Source organism: Rhea americana, unplaced genomic scaffold, assembly GCF_003343005.1.
Source record: "Rhea americana isolate MKP2758 unplaced genomic scaffold, rheAme1 scaffold_91, whole genome shotgun sequence".
Lineage (NCBI taxonomy): Eukaryota > Metazoa > Chordata > Aves > Rheiformes > Rheidae > Rhea > Rhea americana.
In genome coordinates, this window is record NW_028187100.1 from 692,149 (window position 1) to 699,637 (window position 7,489).

Consider the following 7,489-nt stretch of genomic DNA (forward strand, 5'->3'; position numbering starts at 1 on the left):
CTTAAGAAATTAAATCCAATCCCCTCCAAAAAAAAAAAAAATGCCCTGCTAGGTAGTCCCAGCATAAGTATTTCTATAAGAAAATTTGCCACTGCTTTCAGAAAAACGCCTCGGACTAGCCAATCCCTCTGGAAGCCTCTGCTCCTGATGAGCCGGGAGATAGTCCCACCTTCAGCACTCACCCAGGCAAGAAGGTCCCGAGCTCTCGCCCGGCACACTGGGACAGGGCCCCCACCTCTCCCTCTCCACCAGAGCTGTCGGAGGGATACAGCGCAACCACAGGGCATGCGAGCTGCAAGGCGCACACGCTCTCGGGCAAGTGACAGCACTTCAGCTCATTGCTCAAACCAAAATAACGGCCCATGAAACCTCACTGATCGAAAGGTCCTGCTCGAAGGAATGGCTGCTTCAAGGGCAGGGTTCTTATTTTTAAGAATATTGTGCATTCTTTTTAAACAAAAGTTTAATTTCAACCGAGGGTTTGAGAGTCAAAATATTTCCACTTTTTTTTCCACTCACCTTTTTCCACGCACAGACTACTGCCCTATTTACACTGAAATTCAGCAGTAGTGCTGGTTGCCCAGTATATTTTTTCCAACAAACAGATTGTTTAGATTAAAAAAAAATAGCAACAGTTCACCCAGGCCTAACAGCATGACCAAATACCAACTCTCAAGCGATAAGAATATAAATCTGGTTGCAGGAATGTACAGTGCAGGCTGCTGGAAAATGAATAATAAGCTACAGGTTTCAAGCTCATACTCAATTTCCCACATCCACAGATTCCAGCCTTATCTTACTTTTCCTAAGCATAATAAATTCTTGACATCAGAAATGCTGAGTCTTTAAAGTCAAGCCATAAAAAGCTTTACCAGGTAGTATCTAAAGAAAACAGTTATGGCATCCTAGGATTTCCCCTTTTGCTTTTGAGTACTGAATATTCTGGATTTGTCTCTTCTTTCTGTTACATGCTTAGCATGAACAGAGTCCGACAGCTGGTGACAGGCCCAGGCTTGGAGGAGAATGAGCAGCAGGTGACACTAAGCTGAGAATAGCAAAGGTGACAGTGGGAAGGAAACAGGGAAGTTAAGTGCTGCTGCATCACTGAGACCARATTGGATAGAAGGGGTGCCAGAACACTATAGCTCTTATTCTGGAAACAGCCGCTGAACAGGAAAACTGAGGATGAGGTGTTTCAAAATGCTGCAAAAATATAGATATTAAATCCCAGATTTGGACTACATTAAARTATAATCATACTTAGATACTGAAAATTGGAGCAGTGTACACTCACTAACGCTGGGAGAGAAGCTAAGGCTCCCAGTCCATTTGCTAGCTAAGTGAAAAACATTGATCCTGGAGGCTGTAATAAGACTCCGTGGAGTTGTTATATAGAGGACTTGCACATTTTAACGTCATGAAAACACAGCTCTGGAGAGTTTGAAACCAGAGACCGAGCAGCAAAGGCTTTACAATGCATTGCCAATATCCTTTGCCTCCTGGGCCCTGTTTATCTCAGCTATTTTACACCATGTTTTAATTGCCTAATTAAGACACTTTAGCCAAGGAGGTATCATGTTTCCTACCCGCAAATGAAATTCTGACGTTCATTAGCTGAGTGGAAATTTTCCTGAGAACGAACTTTAGAATTTGGCCTAGCAGTGAGTTTGCCAGTCCTTTGGAGCCAAAACTACCATGGACCTGAGAGCGAATCAGCATTTTGGACCACYCCTACTCTAGTTCAACTCTGGTGCCTAAATATAGGTATTTAGTGCTGTTTGAAACATCCTGGGAGACATCCCTATGGGTTGTCAGCAACATATGGGACACCCACAGCCTTCCAGGCAGAACTGAGAAGCAGGACTATATTGCTTAGGTTTGCCCTAGACAGCAGGAGATGCCTGTGTATAGGGAGCTGGATGTGGCCTGCATATTGCAGCACTATAAGGACGTTAGCTTAGGTCATTTTAGAAAATACTTAGCATTTGCTTACTGTGGCCGAACTCAAACTGATAGGATAAGAGTCCTACACTTTCAATCGTCTTTGYATCTTTCCCCCTCAAGAAAACCAAGGCACCAAGTGCATTCCCCTTCATTTCTAGGTTTGTTCCTTTCAGCTGAGATTGAAGCACACTAGCAGCTGAAAGCGCTCACCACCACACAGCTTTCTAGTGATATACATGAAGTGAATTGGAAATCTTGATCCACTTCCCAGCAGTGACAACTATTATTGAACTGAGTTGCATAAAAATCAACATTTTTCTTTTCTGCGTGAAAAAAGTTGAGGTCAAATCCCAAAGGTARCCACTATTTAACACTATTATGTTTCATTTTAAGCCCATCTCACGGAAACAGCCAGTCTTGCTGAAGTTAATAGATTATTTGTAGGCTGAAAATAAATAAGCACTCACCTGCTTTTCTAGACTAAGTCTTAAAACTGGTGCGAACATCACACTGGGAAAGGAGATCTGAGGAAGCCTTGCTGATCATCTCTCTCAGATAGAAAACTTCAGTAGCAACAGAGGCTTCTCTAGCATTTTTAAAAAGCATTACAGACCCTTTATTAAAATGAATGATCACACTTTTCTAACTGTTAGTTTTATGGAGATAATATCAGGAAAATTAAAATAAAACAAGATTTTGTCGTAACAAGTCTATATAGCATATAAAGCATGGTCAAGGATGGTAATGGAGTATTGCTTAGTTTTTCTAGAGTAGAAATAAACAGAATTGGTTGATAAACATGAATAGTTTTACTACTATTTTTAATTTTGTAATTAGCTGCAGGGTGAAGGTGAGGTTGCTTAGTCCATAAATATAATATGCTTTCCAGTAGTTATCTCTGGTAATCTTGTGTTCTGGAGTTAGRAATACATGCTTCTCCATTAAATACGACCAAGATGCAAAAATCACCAGCTAGTGCTGACAGACTGCCCTAATGGACGTACATGACAAGTGTGTGTACATTGCAAGACTCATAAGGTCTTTCTTAGTCAACTTCCATGTATAGTCTAATACTTATTTTCAGAGAAGCATCTATTGCTAGTGATTCTTGCAGCGRTATTCTAATATTAAACATCTCTATTAAAATATTGACAGTATTTTAATGCAGGAAAATTTTATCATGAGTTCTACATCCTAGATATTGATGCTCATTTCACTACTGAGGCTCAGAAGAGAAGCAGTTTACCTACTGAGAGGTCAAAAAAAGCACTCCATTGCAACATTTGAACATCCACTTTAGATGTAAMAATGCACAATATGGAATGACCTTAAACTCAAAAAAATAAATAAATAAGATAGGTCGAAGTCATCATATTCTTATTTCTTTTCTACTGTTTGCATCTTAGAAAGGTATCTGAATTTCCTGTTCATCTTGTATAAATAGGAGAGGCTCCTAASAGAAGTCAGGTATTTTATAGATTTGAAAATTGTCAAATTGAGAAGACTTTAATCCCAAACCTGCACAATCTACCTCTTGTATGAAGTTACAGATACAGGCCACTTTAGTAAAAGCAAAATAGACTAATTAGAGGCTTGTACAAGAAGCAGCATTGATGTTTGTTTTCATGAAAGCGGAGTATAGTGCCTTCCAGCTGCAAGGGAAAAGTGAGAAGAGAAGAATGCCTTTAACTGTTTGGTACAATAGATATAGATGGGGCTAGGCCAAAATCCAGACACCCCAGAGCTTTAGCATGCAAGTATAAGAGGGTTTAGACCCAAAGCTTTCATTTTGCTTCCTGTCTTTCCAAYGGGCATAAAAGAATAGAGATCAGAACAATCCAGACATTTTGATATTTAAAAATCTAGCTCTGATCTTTAAGCCCAGGTCTAGTCAGAATATTTTTAATGTACTTATCTCAAGCAACGTACAGTTACAGCTTACCTGAGGAAAGCTTAGCTTTTAAAGACACCAAATGAAGTTTCCCACAAGAACGGATGACACCTTTCACCTTGTGGATGTCTGTATTTGAGATAGTCTAAGTTTTCCTTGAGCACAATGGTATTTCAAAACATTTGGACATACAAAAGACGACATTATCTGGCCAAGAGTATATCAGAGAGCCAGAACAGTTTATTTTGACAATACCCACACACATTAACTGATTTATTGCTGGTAGTGCTTTGTTTTATTTTGCCTGTAGCAAACAACAGAGCACTAGATGACTTCTTGATATCTAGATAGCTCTTGGGACTCATTTTGCCCATCATGAGAGTTAACTCTTTACAGATGTTGTTTTAACCAATATGCTGGTTTTGTTACCAAACAGAACATTAAGCATTTGGTCAAAAAAAAAAATACCCAGAGGAAAAAAAATGATAAAGATAAATGTGTTTTAGTAACATAATCCAACAGGAGTCCCATGAATCATGTAAAATAARTGTAGTTATTTGGCTGAAAATAAGAGAAAAACAGGATGTGAAACATTCATTGCTGGTCTATCCAATTTATTCAACCTATTTAAGTTAGAACAGGATATTATGGCTACATTCATAACTTTTTTAAAGGTCTTTCCATTGGAGGTAAACATATGTTTTCCTGACATCAGAGGTGTCCCTGAAAATGAACAGCTCTCACAAGTGATTTTTCAAGGGCTTCACTAAGGCATGGGGATGAATTTTGTGTTGTCATTATCCTTGAACACTTGTCATTCACATTATGACATGCACATGTGGACAGGGACTGGCTGACTTGCTGTTTGCTACATCAGAATTTGTACCAGCTAGTGTATGTATTATTTCATGTATTTAAATACTTGTTGGTTTGCTATAATAATCTCTTGAAAGAAACACACTTAGAAATAGTGAAAAATGAAGTTGTTATTTTAGTAAGAGTTTAGATTAAAGAAAAAACCTGGATGCCCTTCAAACTGCAGCACAATACAACAGCTATGTAAATAAACTTTTGAGAGCTGCTCCAAGCCATTCAAGTGAAGATATTTTCCTTGCAAGACATTCAAGCCTTTTGGAATAAGTTTGCAACTGTTTAACAACTAAAGTTGTTCATTCAAAGAGCCAGATATGAAAACTCCATTAAAGCAGAAAATACAGTGTTTCTTTCTTTAAAAATATCTATACAGAATGGATGCTTTATTTAGAGAATTCAGGAAGTTGAAGCACTGCCCTCTATCAGCTCACAACCACAGAGCGAGCATCAGGAAGCACACAAAAATGAACTTACTATTCCCATGTGGAACAAGTGCCAACAGTTACATGAAGTTTGCTTTCAACCTTGCAGAACTCACTGCCAACCCCCAAGAGACTTGTTAATCAGGCAGTGTCTCTTGGGGTTTCTTTTCTGCTTGGCTGCCTAAAATGAAGCCTTTCCACACCAAAAAAGAAAAAAGAAAAAAAAAAGAGAGAGAGAAAGAGAGAAAAACAAACATACCTTGTTTTACTCTTCATTTTTGCTAGCTCTCACGATTTTGGAAGGTTCAAATGTGAAAGTGCTGGGAAAAATGTAGAATCTTCTTCATAAGAGGAAATTAAAATAAATACCCTCCTTTTCAGCTGCCTCTTCTGTTTTTCTCTTCAGTCCTCGCCCACCTTATAACCATGAGTTAAGCAACAGAGGAATCAGTGGTCCTGTAGAGTATAGTGCTGTAATTATGAAGCAATTGTATTTTGACTGCTGTCATTAATACTGAACCAAGAGCTGAAAGGCTGATTCTGTGACAGAGGGTACAGTGTGGTTACAGCATATTTAACATACAACAATTCTTTAAAATTATCTATGTATGAAACCATACAAGCAACAATGAACATTTTGATTGGTAACAATTCTCACTGAAACTGAATATCTCAGTTAGAAAATTTCCACAATGGAAAAATTCTTAAGAAAAACAACAGCTCTAGCAAGAAGCCTAAACACGCAATTAGATTTGCAAGCTGTATAAAGTGTCAATAATTAATATTCCAAAAGAATACAGCTCACTTAAAAAAAATACAGTGCCAAAGCTCTTTAGTTGCAGCACAGCTGCAATTTATTTGCAGTCATTGAACTTGTAGAACCTGAGGAATCCCTTCCTAACTTTCTTTAGTCTTTTTTGTCAGAGAGAGAATGAGGAAAGGTCTTTCAAATCTCTGGAAACTTTGACCTTTAGAGCTGCTTGAAAAATCCTATGCTTTTAATGATTCCTTCCCCTACACACACATCAGAAATACTTTTTTCTTGTAGAAAAGGGTTCTTATATTAAATATTGCTTTTCTTGCAGTAAGCATCTCCTTTTGCTAGCATACCAGGCATATTACTCCTTAGACACAAACAAATAAAAACAAAGGGCTCTGCCAATAATTTTGTTTTTTCTTGGACAACATTAAAATTTACAAGAGGGAAAGACAACTGCCATTAATTTTCTTCATACAGCTGTCATGATGCTCATCCTTCCCAGGCCACACTAGTATCTCCAGACTTCTGGATGAAGTATGTTGCCCTTTCTAGTCTGAGAAAATACTTGCTAGCAAGTCAATCTTTGAGGATACAGCTGAGTATGAGCAGGGAGAAGGCAGGGAAAGATAGGCTTTTCTTAGGAATCCCACCAGTCTACCCAACACAGCAGGGGCCACAGAACAGCAGTTTAGGCARTTATTCAAAGACTTGAAGTGCTAAGAATGTGACCACAAGATAATCCCTAAAGCAGGGACCGGACCATATCAGACCGCAGGCTGGATAGAGACTTACCCACAGGATGACTAGAGGTATAACATTTTTCCAGGGGCAAAAAAAAAGAGCTTAAGGATGAAAAGGTATCCCATCACTTTATAATTTCTTATCTGAGAGCTGGGCAACCGCAACCTCTAGAAATGCTTTGACTGACACGTTTCCTCATGGGGCTACTTGATGGCTGTCTGTTAATGCAGMGGGATAGGTAGCTACTCATGTGGATGCAGCAAAAGAGAGGGGACTGAAGATATTGCTGAATTGCTCTCCAAGATTGCAAAAGTGGCAAATAATGTGGCTCATAATTGGCCTTATTCCTGCTAAAGGATTATGACATGCATCAGAAAACAAGCCCACTCCCCCATCTCTGCAGCATGCCAGTAGAGAATGCAGTGACAACCCTCCTGAGACACCATTCCCGTGCTGCTACTGACCTGTCAGGTAACTGCGCTCCAAGCTTGCATTTAGTCCTTGCTCATCCCTTGCACCCAATCTCTTTTCACCTCCTGCTTTTAATTTCTCCAGCAGCCACAAGGCTACTCCATCCTTCCACAGCAGGGCGGGTAATGTCTGCCTTCTGCTGCTGCTCCCCAAGGCCCTTTCCTTCTCCTTGTCAGACCCTACCTCRTGCGCACTACCTGCTAACACCAGGGATCAAAGAGGAGTTAAGAAACAGTGGAGAAGTGCTCCCCAGCAGCAAGAATCTTTCAGTGTATTTTGATAGATAGAAGTTTCCTCTTGCTATCTCATCTGAAAAAATGATTTAGCTCCCATTCCCATACTACGTAAGCACTGCATTAATGTATSCTACCAACCATCAAGTGAGAA